Genomic DNA, 19,625 nt, shown 5'->3' on the forward strand with positions numbered 1-19,625 from the left:
ATTCGTTCAACCAATCAGCGATCAGGAAACTTTTCCGAGCTAAAAGGACACCGCTGCGAGTCGGTGCAAATCTGCCTCGATAAAAGAAATGGACTATAGGGTTATAGCTTAGCAATTAATAATAATAATATTAATAATAATAATAATAATATATTCTCTTCCAGGTGTGTGCACCGTTTTACATGCAAACTACGATGGCAAAAATGATATTTAAACTGCGTTACTTTCAACTGGAGGAAACGGGACAGGTGGAGGAATGTCTAAAGTTGAACTTGGGGGCGAAATAGAACTTAACGGAAATGGATTTTAAAAAAACTTAGTTTAAGGTGAGTTGAAACCCAAGTCATTATCTAAAGTCTAAACTATTATTATTATTATTATTATTATTATTTTTATTATTGTTATTATTATTATTATTATTATTATTATAATTATAGATTATTTATTATTGATTATTTATTATTATTATTTATTATTATTATTATTTATTATTGTTTATTATTATTATTGTTTATTTTTATTATTATTATTATTGTTGTTGTTGTTGTTGTTGTTTTATAATTATTATTATTATTATTATTATTATTATTATTATTATTATTATTATTATTATTACATGCATTAATGATCGTAGCTATTCCTAAAGAAATGCATAAATCTGTTATAACCAACTACTGTAAATAGCTTGTCATATAGTTGAGTCTATAGTTTACTTTACATTTACTTAACGGTCTGTTCTTTATCTTATGCATATTCTAAGGCTTTTTCATAACGCACAATTCATGTTTATTGTCAAATACTTTGATTTTGAAACCTGGCCACGATTTAGGCGTTTTAGTATTTATTTCCTCTTTATTTGCTTCAAGGTATTTACATTTAGTTTTCATATACTGGTTGAAAAAATCGTAAGCAGCTAGGACGAAATTCTTGTGTAATTGTGGTATTTATGAGAAAATATTTTAGGAGAGCACTTATTGATATGATTTATTTTCTATTATCATCAACATTTTTTTTTATCCTTCACTAGTGGACAGGCTTACTCAATTCATTACTCTTCAGCTGTTGATTCTCATCTTAATTTGTTGGACAGGAACTTACGGTCTATTAAATTTTCTATTCCTGATCTAGATAATAATCTTTGGCACCGTCGTTCAATTAGTTCATTATACATGTTGCATAAGATTTTTCATAACTGACCATCCTTTACATTCAGATCTCCCTGGACAATTCTATCCTGTTCGCAATACTAGGCAGGCATTTAATTCTAATAGCCAGGCCTTCTCCATCTTGAGGCTCAATACTACACAGTATTCTAGAAGTATTGCAGCTGTGACCAAGTTGTGGAATGATCTTCCTAATCGGGTAGTTGAATCAGTAGAACTTCAAAAGTTCAAAGTTGCAGCAAATATTTTTGTTTTGACCAGGCTGACACGAGTCTTTTTATAGTTTATATATGACATATCTGTTTTGACATTGTTACTGTTTTTAGAATGATTTATTGTTAATCTGTTCTCATCACTTATTTATTTCCTTATTTCCTTTCCTCACTGGGCTATTTTTCCCTATTGGAGCCCTTGGGCTTATAGCATCTTGCTTTTCCAACTAGGGTTTTAGCTTGGCTAGTAATAATAATAATAATAATAATAATAATAATAATAATAATAATAATAATAATCTTTCTAATCGGGTGGTTGAATCAGGAGAACTTCAAAAGTTCAAACTTGCAGCAAATGTTTTTATGTTGGACAGGCTGACATATGTCTTTTTTATAGTTTATTTATGAAATATATGTTTTGATGTTGTTTACTGTTTTTGAAATATCTTATTTGTTCATTATTTCTCATTGTTTATTCATTTCCTTATTTCCTTTCCTCACCAGGCTATTTTTTCCTATTGGCTTATATCTTTCTTTTCCAACTAGGGTTGTAGCTTAGCTAACAACAACAACAACAATTATAGAGTAGTAGTAGTAGTAATAATAATAATAATAAGAAACAATGACTACATGTGGGGGAGCTATTGGTTCCTATTCTGTTTTTCGACCAGTCAGGCAAAAGTGGTTTTCAACATAATTTTGCTCTTCGTTATGAAGGCGGCCGTATCGTTGTCAGTGTTTCTTTTTAATTGTTTTTTTAATCTAAAAATATGAAGCCTTATTTAGTTTAATGTAAAGGGAATAAGATAATTTTGTTTTGAATGTAATTAACTTTAGAATCAATAAATGATGAGTAAGTTCCTGTGGAAAATTTCCGAAGGCAATGTCATTCTGATGAAACAATACTGGTTATTAGTGATTCACAAAATTACAAAAAGCGTCAATATTGTCTTTAATAGTTCGTGGACTAAGAAACCTGAATCGAAGCAGAGAGAGAGAGAGAGAGAGAGAGAGAGAGAGAGAGAGAGGAGAGAGAGAGAGAGAGAGAGAGAATCTACGTATTTATAATTGCATGATGGAATCTCTCTCTCTCTCTCTCTCTCTCTCTCTCTCTCTCTCTCTCTCTCTCTCTCTCTCTCTCTCACACACACACACACGTGTGTGTGTGTGTGTGAGGGAGAGAGAGAGAGAGAGAGAGAGAGAGAGAGAGAGAGAGAGAGAGAGAGAGAGGGAGAGAGAGAGAAATTCCATCATGCAATTATAAATACGTAGATTCTCTCTCTCTCTTTCTCCCCCCCCCCCCTCTCTCTCTCTCTCCTCTCTCTCTCTCTCTCTCTCTCTCTCTCTCTCTCTCTCTCTCTCTCTAAGAAAATTGCTAAAACACTGGAGGCTTATTCAGTCCACAAACCTATTCAAAAACACGATTTTTTTTTCCTAAAATAACTATCGTTCATCAAATTCATTTAAAAGAAATAATTAGTTAAATATTTCATAATGGAGTAGACAAACAACTGTAATCACACCATTAGTTATGTGAGAGAGAGAGAGAGAGAGAGAGAGAGAGAGAGAGGAGAGAGAGAGAGAGAGAGAGAGAGAGACGGGGGTGGTTTGTGGTGGCCGATGTGGTAATGTCATTGACTGGTGAATGCCAGTCTGGGGTTCGACTCGGCTCGTTAGAGCCTTTTGTCGTTGCAACCTCACCATCCTTGTGAGCTAAGGATGGGGGTTTTGGGGGAGCCTATAGGTCTATCTGCTGAGTCATCAACAGCCATTGCCTGGCCCCCCTTGGTCCTAGCATGTGTGGAGAGGGGTCTTGGGTTCTACGGAATATAAATTTTTTATTAATTTTTTTTTTTACTAATTTCGGCTTGTTGGTAAGCTTTGATTAAATCAATGCATTATTGTAAAAATAAAAATTTAAATTCATGTATAGATTAAATCTAGATCTCCATATAGACATTAAATAATAGACTAATTTTTTGTACACAGACTTGAGTTTACTTTTATGGCAAAATAATTTAGGAAACATTAGTTAGGCATAATAGGCAAAAGCGAAAAAATCTGTTGAAATATCCTTTTCAATTCTTTCCAGATTTGCGATCCAGTTTATTTGTATTCGTATGGCACTGAAGCCTGGAGGAGTTGCAGACGTCGATGTTCAAGAATTTCAGTTGTGATGATAACTCTACGAGCCGACCAAGGGAATGGCCCGTGCCAACAAGAACTGTTGGCTATAACCTACAACATGATGATAAGGTCTTTAGTCTCCTGTCTCCTATAGGAGCCGAGTTAAGTATAACATCTTCAATGACCCAATACTGTAAACTTCGTCTGGATGGGAAAATTGGTTTTAAAGTTTTGTGCTTTTTAGAATCTAGGTTAGATTTTGTGACATTTAGTTCTGGGGTGAAGTTACAAGAGTACAAACTAGGGATTTTAGACTGGGCTGAGTAGCCTAGATATTGAAATTATTATTATTATTATTATTACTAGCTAAGCTACAACCCTAGTTTGAAAAGCTATATGCTATAAGCCCAAGGGCTCCAACAGGGAAAAAGAGAGCCCAGTGAGGAAAAGAAATAAGGAAATAAATGAACGATCTGAGAAGTGATGAACAATTAAAATAAAATTTTCTAAAAACAGTAACATCAAAGCAGATAGTTCATAAACTATAAAAACTTATGTCAGCCTGATATCTAATATTGAAGATTTATTACTTTTGAATATTGGTTTTCCATTTTGAGAATTTGTTTGAAGTAGCGGAGTCTTTAGATTAAAATCCAAGTGGTAGGACTCACTCAAACTGTATTTGATCAAAGAATCACATATTTTTCGCTGAATGATTTTTCTTTGTAGTAAATCCAGTTAGTTGGAAACCTCTAATTAAATTCATAATTTTGTTGTTTTTTTTTTTTCAAAAAACATATTTTAAACTCAAGTTCAGATTTTAGTTCTATATCTGTTTAGGTGTGAAATAAGTTACCCACTTATAAAACATTTATATGACAAAACTTAAATCAACCTGTTTTTTTTTTTCTTTTAAGTTTTCATGTTAGTGTGCAAAGCTGTAAATCATTTAAAAAGTTAAATTGTTATCGTAGGTGGGGAGTGATGTCAGTGCACTATGTGTAGTGTACTGTAGATGTTAATTCAACCTAGTTTAATTTTTCATTTAGCAAAGGTCTTTCTATTCGTATTTCTGTTAATTCACCATTGAAAACTTGACATACCGGTAGGAACTCAAGCATTATTAGTGTTCACGTTATCCTGATATTTTTTGTCCTGAAATATTCTAATTTCTTTTTTTGAAATGTCATAATTTTGGGTCTTCAGAATATCATAGTTTTTGTGGCTTAAATTATCCTAAGTGTTTTGGGGCTTAAAATATCTTACTTTTGGGGGTTTAAAATACTTCTGGGTTTTAAATATCTTACTTCTGGGTTTTAAATATCTTACTTTCGGGGTTTAAATATCTTACTTTTGGGGCTTAAAATATCTTACTTTGGGGGCTTGAAATATCTTACTTTGGGGGCTTGAAATATATTTCTTTTGGGGATTAAAATGTCTTACTTTTGGGGATTAAAATGTCTTACTTTTGGGGATTAAAATGTCTTACTTTTGGGGATTAAAATGTCTTACTTTTGGGGATTAAAATGTCTTACTTTTGGGGCTTAAATATTTTACTTTTGAGGCTTAAAATATCTTACCTAGGGGGCTTAAAATGACTTGATTTATTAAGCTTATAATATCTTACTTTTGGAGCTTTAAATATCTTGATTTATTGAGCTTATAATGTCTTACTTTGGGGTGCTTAAAATATCCTACTTTTGGGGGTCTTAAGAATATCCTAATTTTTTTCGGTTGAACTGATTTATATCAAACATATTATTGCTTCCAAAATTAATGAAAACAGTACTATATTTGTGCATTATAAATCTTGATTAGTAATTTTCTGTGAGTTCCTATTAATATTTTACTTTCAGGTCAATGTGACCTTCTGTTTGGAGGCTTAAAACCCTTTAACCAAAAGGATGATGCACATTAGGGGTCCGGATTCTCCTGGTGAAGTCCTTCAGTTGGAGCAGATAAAGTGGAACTTCTAGGAAACATTTTTCTGCCATTGAGTGTAGGAAGTTGTCCCTACTTCAATTTGTTTTTCACAATGAGGATTTAAATATCTAGTTTACGTTTTAAGTCTTGGACAGTTTGATAAGTTATATTGCTAGCTTTCTAATTTACCTAAATTCTTTTTATTTTCTAGTTTCATGAATTTAGTTTTTATACATTAAATTCCCATTAGAAATTAGTTTAATGAATAATTGATGACTAAAATTTAGTTATAAATCAATTTAGGCCTACATAAATCCATGTCAATAAGTAAGATTGAAACTTGCATAAGCTAACCTGAAGTTTTTTAGAGCTAAATTATATCTTTCTTAACCTGGTGACATCTGTGAAAAATCTTATTGTGGATATCGTAGTTATCAAATTTCTGGTCGTCCCGATAGAAGTTATTTCAGGTACCTTCTGGGCTGTTTCAGGTAGAAGTTGGGGTGTTTCATGTAGAGGCTGGGCCATTTCAGGTAGAGGCTGGGCTATGTCAAGGAAGAGTTATTTCAGGTAGAGGGTAGGCTGTTTCAGGTAGATGCTGGACTTTTTTCAGGTAGGGCTTGGCTGTTTCATGTGGAAGCTGGGCTATTTCAAGGAAGAGCTATTTCGTGTAGAAGCTGGGCTATTTCAAGGAAGAGTTATTTCATATAGAAGCTGGGCTATTTCAAGGAAGAGTTATTTCATATAGAAGCTGGGCTATTTCAAGGAAGAGTTATTTCATATAGAAGCTGGGCTATTTCAAGGAAGAGTTATTTCATGTAGAAGCTGGGCTATTTCAAGGAAGAGTTACTTCAGGTATAGGCTGGGTTATTTCAAGGAAGAGTTGTTTCACGTAGAAGCTGGGTTATTTCAAGGAAGAGTTACTTCAGGTAGAGGTGGGCTATTTCGGGTGGAGGCTGGGCTATTTCCGGTACAGTAGAGGTGGGCCGTTTCAGGTAGAGGCTGGGCTGTTTCCGGTAGAATAGAGGTGGGCCGTTTCAGGTAGAGTAGAGGTGGGCCGTTTCAGGTAGAGTAGAGGTGGGCCGTTTCAGGTAGAGTAGAGGTGGGCCGTTTCAGGTAGAGGCTGGGCTATTTCTGGTAGAGTAGAGGTGGACCGTTTCAGGTAGAATAGAGGTGGGCCGTTTCAGGTAGAGGCCGGGCTATTTCCGGTAGAGTAGAGGTGGGCCGTTTCAGGTAGAGGCTGGGCTATTTCGGGTAGAGTAGAGGTGGGCCGTTTCAGGTAGAATAGAGGTGGGCCGTTTCAGGTAGAGGCTGGGCTATTTCGGGTAGAGTAGAGGTGGGCCGTTTCAGGTAGAATAGAGGTGGGCCGTTTCAGGTAGAGGCTGGGCTGTTTCAGGTAGATTCTGGGCCGTTTCAGGTAGAGGCTGGGCCGTTTCAGGTAGAGGCTGGGCCGTTTCAGGTTGAGGCTGGGCCATTTCAGGTTGAGGCTGGGCCATTTCAGGTAGAGGCTGTGCTGATTCAGGGAGAGATTGGGCTATTTCAGTTAAATTTTAGTCTAGTAATATCTTCAGGATTTATTTATTTAATCCAGGGGGATTGGACATTCAAATCATGAGATCCTAGAAGCAAAGTTTTCCTAATTCTTTTCTTATTTGTCAATTTCAACTTTCAAGAATTCAGTATTTCTAGTAAGATTTGGAAAACCTTTTGAGTATTAAAACAGATTTTAGTCTGTAATCTATATAATTTTTAAAGTTCAGGAAATAAGAACATTCTCTTAAATTAGTTGGGAAAATTTCCAACTGTAGTGTTATTGTATTAGGAATTAATAGGTTACATAAGATTACTGAATTATCTGGTGCCAAAACTTTCAGTTGATGGAAATGATGTTTTAGTTTAAGTACTGTATGCATAGTTAATTTTTTAGGGGCATTTAAATTGAGCTGCTTTAAAGGCTTATTTCAAGGTGTGTTCTTGTTTAGCCTTTCCAATTTTTCTTTCTGTCCTATAAGCTTAATGTCCTTAACACAAAACATTTTCAAGTTTCAATAGTATACCTTACATAGTTGATCCCCCACATTATATTTTAAATTTCCTAAAGGGTAATAATTAACAAATGTATTTAAAGCAATAAAATGTTGAAATACACTATTGCTCCCATATTTAAAAATCTAGAGTAAGTATTTTAATGTTTGTAATTTGTATAAAAACTTATTCCACTTTTTATTCTTAATTGTGGAAGATTTAGTATTTGATAAAATGTCCATCCTCCGTCCCCATGTTAAAAATTCTCTCTCTCTCTCTCTCTCTCTCTCTCTCTCTCTCTCTCTCTCTCTCTCTCTCTCTCTCTCTCTCTCTCTCTCTAGTGACTAGAGTAGTTTGTAGATGATTCTAGGAGTATACTTTGAATGAAAGAAAAAGCTATAGAATATAGGTAAAAGAAAAAGTTACTGTACACGATTTTCAGATTTTAATTAAATGGTAGTGAAGCTTATGGAAAGATGGTTCTAAAACTTAGTGCTTTTGGGAAGGTCGGAAGGCTGATTTATTGATTGATATAGATTTAAATACTAAGAATTAAAGTAGGACTTGAACATTGCTGGATAATACAGCATAGTGAATAGTTTTAGGTGATTAGTTGTATTGACAGATTAGAAGGTTAGGAGGGCTTTGGTGTGAAATGGCTTGGAGAGCTTTGGTGTAAAGTGGTTAGGAGGGCTTTGGTGTGAAATGGCTTGGAGGGCTTTGGTGTGAAATGGCTAGGAGGGCTTTGGTGTGAAATGGCTTGGAGAGCTTTGGTGTGAAATGTTTGGGAAGAATTTGGTGTGAAATGACTAGGAGAGCTTTGGTGTGAAGTGGCTAGGAAGACTTTGGTGTGAATTGGCTAGGTCTTTGGTGTGAAATGGTTTGGAGGACTTTGGTGTGAAATGGTTTGGAGGACTTTAGTGTGAAATGGCTGGGAAGACTTTGGTGTGAAGTGGCTAGGAAGACTTTGGTGTGAAGTGGCTAGGAAGACTTTGGTGTGAAATGGTTAGGAAGACTTTGGTGTGAAATGACTAGGAAAGCTTTGGTGTGAAGTGGCTAGGAAGACTTAGGTGTGAAATGGCTAGGTCTTTGGTGTGAAATGGTTAGGAAGGCTTTGGTGTGAAATGGCTGGGAAGACTTTGGTGTGAAATGACCAGGAGAGCTTTGGTGTGAAGTAGCTAGGAAGACTTTGGTGTGAAATGGCTAGGAAGACTTTGGTGTGAAATGGCTAGGTCTTTGGTGAGAAATGGTTAGGAAGGTTTTGGTGTGAAATGGCTGGGAAGACTTTGGCTAGGAAGACTTTGGTGTGAAATGGCTTGGTCTTTGGTGTGAAGTGGCTAGGAAGACTTTGATGTGAAGTGGCTAGGAAGACTTTGATGTGAAGTGGCTAGGAAGACTTGGGTGTGAATTGGCTAGGTCTTTGGTGTGAAATGGTTTGGAGGACTTTGGTGTGAAGTGGCTAGGAACACTTTGGTGTGAAATGGCTAGGTCTTTGGTGTGAAGTGGCTAGGAAGACTTTGGTGTGAATTGGCTACGCCTTTGGTGTGAAGTGGCTAGGAAGACTTTGGTGTGAATTGGCTAGGTCTTTGGTGTGAAATGGTTTGGAGGACTTTGGTGAGAAATGGCTAGGAGAGCTTTGGTGTGAAGTGGCTAGGAAGACTTTGATGTGAATTGGCTAGGTCTTTGGTGTGAAATGGTTAGGAGGGCTTTGGTGTGAAATGGCTAGGAGAGGTTTGGTTTGAAGTGGCTAGGAAGACTTTGGTGTGAAATGGCTAGGAGGGCTTTGATGTGTAATGGTTAGGAGGGCTTTGGTGTGAAATGGCTAGAAGAGCTTTGAAGTGGGTAGGAAGATTTTGGTGTGAATTGGCTAGGTCTTTGGTGTGAAAGGGTTAGGAGGGCTTTGGTGTGAAATGGCTAGGAGAGCTTTGGTGTGAAGTGGCTAGGAAGACTTTGGTGTGAAATGGCTAGGAGGGCTTTGATGTGTAATGGTTAGGAGGGCTTTGTGTGAAATGGCTGGGAGAGCTTTGGTGTGAAGTGGCTAGGAGGATTTTGGTGTGAAATGGCTAGGAGGGCTTTGCTGTGTAAAGGCTAGGAGGGCTTTGGTGTGTAATGGCTAGGAGGGCTTTGGTGTGTAATGGCTAAGAGGGCTTTGGTGTGAAATGGCTAGTAGCGCTTGGAAGTGTGAGGGGTAGTATGCGAGTGTGTGAAATGGTAGGACTGTGACTAGTATTAGTATTATTATTCTTAAGCTACATGAACATACCTTGAAATTACCTTTGAATTTTTAAAATGATGCAGAGCAGTGTTTTGTGAAATCTTGCAAATGGGTTCGAATCAGATTATTCACTCTAATACATAACTGAAGTTTCAGAACTCCCATTCCCACTCCTTGATCCTTCCACCTCCCAATTTGGAAAGATTTTAAAAAAGAAAGGGAACGTTCATATGACTGAGCCTCCCTCCCCATCTGCCCCCCTCCCTCTTCTGGTATCAGTATTTGCCATATTCCTCACCACTGAAAGGCCAGAGGACCCATGAAGTATATATCTTGCTTTTGACTAGAACCACTGTTCATTTAGGCTGTTTATGAACTTCCCATGTACGGAACTCGTTCATTCTTTTGCTGGTTTCATGAGAGAAGTAGATTGTTAACTTGGTTATGTTTTATTGTGAAAATGATAGACTGTGTGCTATGGTGAACATGTTCATTCCAATTTGTCAGGGTAGATTCTGCCTTGTCAATTCTAGTCATGATTAATAATTCAGTCTTGTTAAAGAATCTTTAAAGCCTCAAATGATTTAAAATTTTTGATGTTTCATGCTTTTAAATATTTTTGAAATTGTTTAAAATTCATTTTTAAAAATCTATAATCTTTAATTGTAGGAGATTGTAATGTCAAATTGAACAGGTTTCTGTTATGTATATACTGTAATTTCAATTTTAAACTAAATCAAATTTGTCATGTATTGTGTAAATTGAGTTGAAATAATTTCTGTCAAGATTGTGATTTAAATTGTCCAAGAATATGTGAGTTTTCAATGTTACTGTGAAATTAGTAACTGTATTGATAAATTTTTTAATTTCATCTGTCAATGAAAATCTAAAGATTAATTTATTTTTAAACTTTTAGATAACTTTTATCTGTCAATGAAAATCTAAAGATTGATTTAGTTTTAAACATTTAGATAACTTTCTTAAAACAAAAGTGTTGACGTTGTAAGTCTTGCAACCCAGTGCTTTCCATTACACTGAGATACCTGAGCTCTCTGAAAAGGGGTCCAGCTGGGATTATAAATGTCCCGAGTTATCTGATTCCTACCGTTTATGTTCATGACATAAAGGAGGGATAGAGAACTGCTGTAGTCATTTTAGAGGAGATGTGTAATACATTCTTGAGTATATTGTTGTTGGTATAGTTTTAGTTACTGTTTGGGAGTTACTGATAATGTTGATTAGGGAAATTAAGGGATTATTACAGTCCTTCTTAGTGTAATTCAGTATTAAGTAACCTAGCTTAGGGGATGTTTATACATGGTTAAGTTATATGGCTTCAATTTTATTTAGTTTAATCTGCTCTCGGTTTATAGATTTCTAAAAATTTCTCCATGATTAGGCAAAGGGGTCTGAACTGAAGTTTGATTCTAGAATTTCTCCATGATTAGGCAAAGGGGTCTGAACTGATGTTTGATTCTAAAATTTCTCCATGATTAGGCAAAGGGGTCTGAACTGAAGTTTGATTCTAAAATTTCTCCATGATTAGGCAAAGGGGTCTAAACTGAAGTTTGATTCTAAAATTTCTCCATGATTAGGAGAAGGGGTCTAAACTGAAGTTTGATTCTAAAATTTCTCCATGATTTGGCAAAGGGTTCCAAACTGAAGTTTGACTTTTGAGATTAGATTTTATAGACGTACTGTTATACTGATGTACAGGAATGTATCTTGTGCAGTAATTTACAAAATCACCTGGTCTGAATTTTTTTTTTTTTTTTTTTATGCGAGGAATCCTTGTCATTCAAAAATTTTAGACATAATCTGATAAGCCTCTGAGGCTTGTACAAAACATCAAATCAGAGCATTGGTGTTATATTGTAATAAACTATATAACTCGCTAATTTCTTTTAATTTTACTGACACTTGAAATTTGACTTTACATTTTAGGTTGTTTACGTGTAACAAGATCATAAGTTCTACTATAATCTTCCTAGACAAGTAAAACCAAAACGTGTTAGATTAACTGAAAGCTTGATAAAGTCCGATCTGCTTATGCTAAAGCCCCCTACGTTAAAATGCTAATAGATTTAAGATTAACGCTATAAACTGTTGATTAAAACTGTTTAAAATTTTTAACTTACCCGTATGTAGAGTAAATGTATAGTAACTGAAGGTAATCTAAAACTAGAAGTAACTCCATTAATCTTCAAAGCATTTTATCAGAATTTTTGTAACTAATATAAGAAAATCCGGAAAATCAATTTTTATAGATATTGATGTCTTGATATACGTACCCAGCGTTAAAATTATAAATTAGCCACTAAATATTTTTTTGAAACTTGCAACTTTTCGAGTTATATTGAGCATTTCAATATTTTCGTATCAATGCGAAGTATAAAAAGCCTTTACTGATTTGGTGGGACAGTTTTGAATTTCAATTGATTCAGATTTAGTTAATAATCGGCTGAATTATCTATAGCAAAATTGCAGTGAAGATTATTTAAGTAGAATTGCAGTTTCTTAAAATAGGATACAGTACACTTTTCAAATGTCTCCACTTGCATCGATTTTAATGTAGATATTACTGTAATCTTTAAGTAACTTTAGGGGACAAGAAAACGGTCAGCTTGTCACTATGTAACTACGCAAATCTTTTTAAATGTAATTTTTATGATTGTTCACGACAGTAAGCTCTGATAGTGCACCATTTAATGTTGCTGCTCTACTACTTATGACGCTAATCTACCACTTATGTTACTGCTCTACCACTTATGTTCCTACTCTCCCACTTATGTTGCTACCCTACCACTTATGTTACTGCTCTAACACTCATGTTCCTACTCTACCACTTACGTTGCTACTCTACTATTTATGTTGCTGCTCTACCACTTATGTTCCTACTCTACTACTTATGTTTCTGTTCTACCACTTATGTTGCTACTTTACCACTTAAAATCAAACCTTGGAATTGAATTTAGGAATTAATTTATGCAGGACAATGCATTCCTTGTACATCAGTAAATTTGTAACAAGCATTGAATGAGTGGTTGGATGATGTCTGGTGTAAGTGTTACGAGGAGGATCTAGTCTATAGAAAGGAGTTATTGTCTCATACTAGTGTTGTCTTCAGTGAAAATTAGTGATAGTGTTGTCTTTAGTGAAAATTAGTGATAGTGTTGTCTTTAGTGAAAATTAGTTAGAGTACTGATTTTAATAGATCTGTGTAAAAGGTTATCTTAGGGAAACAGGTTAATTTTTCTCTGGTTAAATCAAGGCTAGCAAGCCTCTATACCCCAGGTTAACACCAAATATTTTATCTAGATTTATACTAAATCATAGGAGACCGAGTTTAAATAATGAGATTAGGGTAAAATTTGTTTCGTAGGCAGTTCTTAAATATTTATTTTATTTCATGAAGAAGGACAATGTTAGGTAGTTTCCTTACATAATTGGCCAAAGGGAAGTTTCAAATAAAAGAGTTTTGAGAATAATTTAAATATTATATTTCATGAAAGACAATATTAATTTCCTTACATAATTGGCCAAAGAGAAGTTTTAAGTCAAAGGGGTTTGAGAATAATTAAAATAATTCTGGTGCTTAAATTCATTCCATACTTGAATCGTAGATTTCAAAGATTTTCGTAATGAACAATTGCAAGCATATATGAAATAGCAAAACCACCGGTTAATCAATTTAAAGTAATTTCACTCATCTTTGTATTAATTCTTTAAAGATTAAATCTAAAGATTTTTTCAATAGTAGCTGAATCATTTGCTCACTTTGCCCGATTGGCATATCCTAATTGTTTTTATCTATCGATTGTCAAAATTACATTACGTTATTTTATGAATCTTTTAATATATTAACTTTTTGCGTGGCCACATTAAGATTAGGTGATATGCAAGGTGTTGAGTATTAAGATATGCAAATATAAAAATATTAGTTTTTAATATGAACAAGCTTAAGGGTTTTTTCACACAATTCGTTTTTAGTGGATAAGTTTGACTCTTGTTTTTACTATAAGCAATGAAATTTACAAAAGATACCGTATAATAATCATTTTTTCAAAAGTTAATTTTAATAATTTGAATTATTTTTGATGGAGTAAAACCATTAGTTCATCCCATTAAAATAGACACCTTGCAAGTCTTGGGATTAATTCTTTTCAAATCGTTTCATTTATCTCTAGTATTTATGAGATTGTCCACAATTTTATTATAAAGAATTTAACAGTTAAAGAGGAATATCAACATAGCCATTGATATTTTGATATTATTAATAAACTTTTCAAGCCACATAAGGACCTAATATAATTCAGTTTCCTATGTTTTAACTTTGATATTAATTTTATATTTCTGATAATTAGACTCTCATTAAAAATATACTTCACAAAATACATTTTAAGGTAACTAATTTTTCAAATTTAATAGAAATTTTACTGACTTAAGATCGTAAATACGAAATTTATAAGGCCAAAGATATTCCGTGAAAGGTAGATTGACTTAAAAGTATTCATATAAGAGAGTATGATTACGAATCATTCAAAAATCTCCTTAAGCTTGTTGATAGTTTTATGGTTTAATAAAAGATGTTTAGGAGCAGGTAATATCAATAGAAATTGTTCAGGTCTGACCAGTGTGTGTGTGTGTGGTAGTTGAAGGGTTATTCAGCTTTGTAGGTAAGCCTACTGTAAGTTTAAGGGTTGTTCAGCTTTTTAGGTAGACCTACTTTTAGTCCAATGGGTTTTCAGCTCTGTAGCTAGGCCTAATGTTAGTTGAATGGTAGTTCAGCTTTGTAAATAGGCTTACTGTTAGTTTAAGGGATTTTCAGCTTTGTAGGTAGGCCTACTGTTAGTTTAAGGGTTGTGCGGCCTTTTAGGTAAGCCTACTTTTAGTTCAATCGGTTTTCAGCTCTGTAGCTAGGCCTAATGTTAGTTAAATGGTAATTCAGCTTTGTAAGTAGGCTTACTGTTAGTTTAAGGGGTTTTCAGCTTTGTAGGTAGGCCTACTGTTAGTTTAAGGGGTTTTCAGCTTTGTAGGTAGGCCTACTGTTAGTTTAAGGGGTTTTCAGCTTTGTAGGTAGGCCTACTATTAGTTTAAGGGGTTTTCAGCTTTGTATGTAGGCCTACTGTTAGTTTAAGGGGTTTTCAGCTTTGTAGGTAGGCCTAATGTCAGTTTGGGTGGTTCAGCTTTGTAGGTAGGCCTACTGTTAGTTTAAGGGTTGTTCAACTTTTTAGGTAGGCCTACTGTTTAAGGGTTATTCAGCTTTGTAGGTAGGCCTACTGTTAGTTTAAGGGGGTTTCAGCTTTGTAAGTAGATCCACTGTTAGGTTGGGGGCTGTTTTAGCGTTTTAAGAAAATATTAAATTAGGTTCTTTCCACGTAGCTTTTAAAAGGGGCCTTATTTGAGAATGTATTACACATGGAACTAAATTGGCTTTTGTGGTCCACGTGCAAGGTTAATGTGTACTTCGGTCCGATCTGGCTATCTGCTAGGAGGAGTAGTAAGGATAGTCAGGGCAGTGGTTTGCACGTGTCTTCTCCTTTACCCGACTCAATCATGCACATGAAATGGGACGGATGAGAGAGATGCCTTTGGGCAGTTGTGGTTCCTGTCTGCTTTTGAGAGAGCGAAAGGTTTCTGGAGTAATCGAACGTGGTGGAATTGCGCTATAAGACTGATGAGGTCTCCACTCCCTCCACCCATGTTTTCATTTAATTATTGTTTCTAAACGAAATTTTAAATGTTAAAAAAGAAATACCCTTGCTCTGTTTATCATTTAAAATGTAAAAATGTGAAATTTCTTAACCATTAACTAATTAAGTGTTAATTAGAATACTATAACATTATCTTGAAAAATCCATACTATTCTTGGCCTATTTGATTCACAATCATTGCATTGATGTTTGTAAGATTTTCAATAAAAGATTTCAAAAGAGAAGGAAATGGAAAGCATTCAAGGGCCTGGTGACTTTGTTTGTTCAAAATCAAAATGCCTAATTAATCTTTTGTTACCAGGTGGGAAGGGGTGGGCCTTGGTGGGCTTTCCATTTCCTTCTCTTTTTTTTATTGAAAACTAACTAATTTACACAATCATGACACTTGTAATCTCAAATGTTGAACTTAAAACTCATTCCAATGTTCAGAAAAATCAAAGAAAACGGATTACTTTAGTATCCCATGTTATGGGAAATGAAATTTAAGTTTTCTATGACTTTCTGTCGTTGGTTGCGTTTGATAGAAAACGGGGTTAAAGAATTTGATATAGTTTTGAAATTGACTTTATAGTCTATTCATATTTATACTTAATATTGCTATTGAGTGTATTGAAACCTGTACTGTGTATGGCAACCAATCTCCTATAATAAAAGACTTGATTGAATTTATTTGGTTTTCTTAATTCATCATTTATAAACTTAATTTTTACACAAAATAATGGTCGACTTGTAGTCGACTATGCTTAAACCCAGAGTTAAAGTAAACTTATATAATTTGAAGGTAACTAATTTTGAGGCTAAAATGAATTATTATCACAAGACTAGAGTTGTCAGGAATGAATTTACTTTGAGAATTGGACTGAACAGGAATATCATAGTGCATAGTCCTCATTTTAATAATAAACATACCAAGACTATATATTTCTCTCTTATCACCAGTGAAAGAGTGACCGAGCTCTGTACATGGGAAGGGAATAAACCAGTCTTCAATGAACACTTGTGGTTTATAAGTGTCAAAAGCAAGGTTTTATATTACATGAGCTCTCTGGTCTTTCAGAGGAGAGAGAATGAAGGCATTTACTGGTACCATAAGAGGGAGGGGGGCGACTGGGGAGAACACTCAGTCATATGAACGTTAGATAAAGGAGAACACTCCATGTTACTGAAATTTTTATTTTTTTAATTTTTTTTTTATAAAATATATTCTTGGACTTATGTTTGTAATGTATTATATTCTTTGTTTAATATGGATGTAATGAAAATAAATAAATTTTTACTTAGTTTTTATTTCTTTTAATCACAATAAGAGTCATTAATTGTACATTTTCACAAAATTATTCAAAGTTTTAATTTCCTAAAAATCACTACTGCTTATTCTGTATCTTCTTCTATTCATACATTATTACTATCATTTATTCTGTACCTTTTATTTATGAATTATTACTCTCTCTTCTATCAAACATTATTACTGTAGCTTTTATTCATACATTATTACTGTATCTTCTATTCATACATTACTGCTGTATCTTCTACCTATACATTATTACTGTATCTTCTATTTATACATTACTGTATCTTCTGTTTATGAATTGCTACTGTATTTTATAAATTGATAGGAAAATACAGATGTTTTAACAATGAAAAAACGCAGAAAAGACATTATCTATGTAAAGTGCAAGAGATTTGTAATTGTAAAGTAAAAGACATTTATAGAAGACATAAAAAACATCCATGGCTTAGCCTTCGAATGCCTTAAGATGTCTTCTATAATGTATTTTACTTCAAAATTACAAGTCTTTTGCACTTAACATAGATAATGTCTTTTCTGCGTTTTTCCAGTGTTAAAAAATCTGTATCTTCCTATCAATTTATAAAATACAGTAGAAATTCATAAACAGAAGATATAGTAATGTTTAAATAGAAGATCCTGTAATAATGTATAGGTAGAAGATACAGCAGTAATGTATGAATAGAAGATACATAAATAATGTATGAATAAAAGCTACAGTAATAATGTTTGAATAGAAGATATAGTAATACTGCATTAATAGAAGATACAGTAATAATTCATAAATAAAAAGTACAGAATAAAAGATACAGTAATAATGTATGAATAGAAGATACAGTAGCAATTTATATAAACAGAAGTCAGAAGCAATGCATAAGCAGTCAAAACAGTTGCAATATAAAAACATTATCTTTAGCAATTTACACAAGTTGAAATATTCAAAATTGATATGAAACTTTACTATACATAAAATATAATTGCCATATAACGATCAATTCCCTGACTAGATTATTTGACAAATGAAAGTGCTATTCTCTTGTTGATTTTAAGCAATGTCTGCATGATTTGGTTGCCACCTCAAGGGAAATGGAAGACTTTTAAACAAGCATTTTCAGACTAATTCTAGGTTTATCACTAGTTTCCGGACCTAATTCCTGGTTACTCACTAGTTTCCAGAACTAATTCTGAGTTAATCACTAGTTTCCTGAACTAATTATAGGTTACTCACTAGTTTACAGAATTAATTTAGTGTTAATCACTAGTTTTTAGACCTAATTCTAGGTTAATCGCTAGTTTCCAGAACTAATTCTAGGTTTATCACTACTTTCCAGAACTAATTCTAGGTTTATCACTACTTTCCAGAACTAATTCTAGGTTTATCACTACTTTCCAGACCTAATTCTAGGTTTATCACTTGTTTCCTGAATTAATTCTAGGTTAACCACTAGTTTTCAGAATTAATTTTATGTTGATCACTAGTTTCCAGAATTAATTCTATGTTAATCACTAGTTTTTAGACCTAATTCTAGGTTAATCAATAGTTTCCAGAACTAATTCTAGGTTAATCGCTAGTTTTCAGAGCTAATTCTAGGTTAATCACTAGGGTTTCGAGCACCGATGTTTTTAGAAGTTACCTAAGAGTGACACTTCAAAAAAGCTAAAAAGCAAACTCGTCCCTTCTCCTATGTTTAAAGATCTTAATTCAACTTTGAACTTTTCTTTTAGTTATTAATGTTGATTATTGTCCACCTAAGGAAACATGTTGAAAGCTACCTTCTCGAATAATATGAAATTTAAGTTATTTCCTTAAAATTTCCTCAATTTAAATCAAAACTATATGATGACAAATAATTTCTCTAAAACTCAAAAAAGACTACCAAGAAGTATGCCTTCTATAGACTGCCTTTCAAGAATGAATCTATAATTATCCCCTTCAGTCTCATTAAAAGCTATTCCTACATCAAGCACTATTACTTTCGTTAGAAAAGAACAAATTAAAGTAATTTATAGATACACATTCTCGAAACTTGTCCCTGCACTTTTCCTCTTAAAATTCTGTCTTGATAAACATCTGCAAATGCTTTTCCATAGTTCATATAGAGTCCCATTTAATTAATAATCCTAATTAATCTAAAAAATATTAACATTCAATATATCTATCTTTACTGTTCTAATTTAAATTAATAAATTAATAAATTTCTGTACCTTTTTCTCATACTTCAACGCCATGTCATTTCTCTTATCTATTCCTTCAACACCCCTTAACCCCTAACATCCCTATTTTTAAATAAACCCCTATTTCTAAATAGGTTTCTAGTTTTATAGCAACTTTTTACTTAAATCTTTCACTCAATACGTTCTTTGAGATTTTTTAACTAATAGTGTTATTACATACATATTCTTTCCTAGACCTTAAATCCAACAACTTTAATTAAAAATCTATAATCAATCTGATAATAGTTCTCTCTAACATTTTTACCTACCCATCTTCTTATCTTATAACAATACCATTAATTTATAAATCAGCCCTAACTTCAATCCTTTTGAAAATAAATAATTTACCAATTTATTCCCAGATACCTAAACTGAAGATTAAATCTTCCTTACTTCCTTAAGTCTTTCCATCAAGTCACTTTACTTACATTAGGCAACTATTGATGTAAAGCAGATCACATTAATAAGGTCATTACATATATCGAAAACATTGCTTAAAATCAGTAATTTTTTAGCAAAAAAAGAGTAGTCATTTAAAGGCTTATGATCCAGAACTAACAAGTTTTAAAAACATCAAGTTTAGTTCAATTTCTCAGCTACTTTGAACAAGGATATTACTTATGACTGCAGTAATGTTCCACAAAGGATGTTTCTTTCAAAAAATTTAATTAAATTTACATTAAAAGTAACTTCTGAGAAGAAAACTAAAGTGGAAAATATTGGACAAAAAGGACGTCTTAACTT

The sequence above is a fragment of the Palaemon carinicauda genome, chromosome 7 (genome assembly GCF_036898095.1).
Source record: "Palaemon carinicauda isolate YSFRI2023 chromosome 7, ASM3689809v2, whole genome shotgun sequence".
Taxonomy (NCBI): Eukaryota; Metazoa; Arthropoda; class Malacostraca; order Decapoda; family Palaemonidae; genus Palaemon; species Palaemon carinicauda.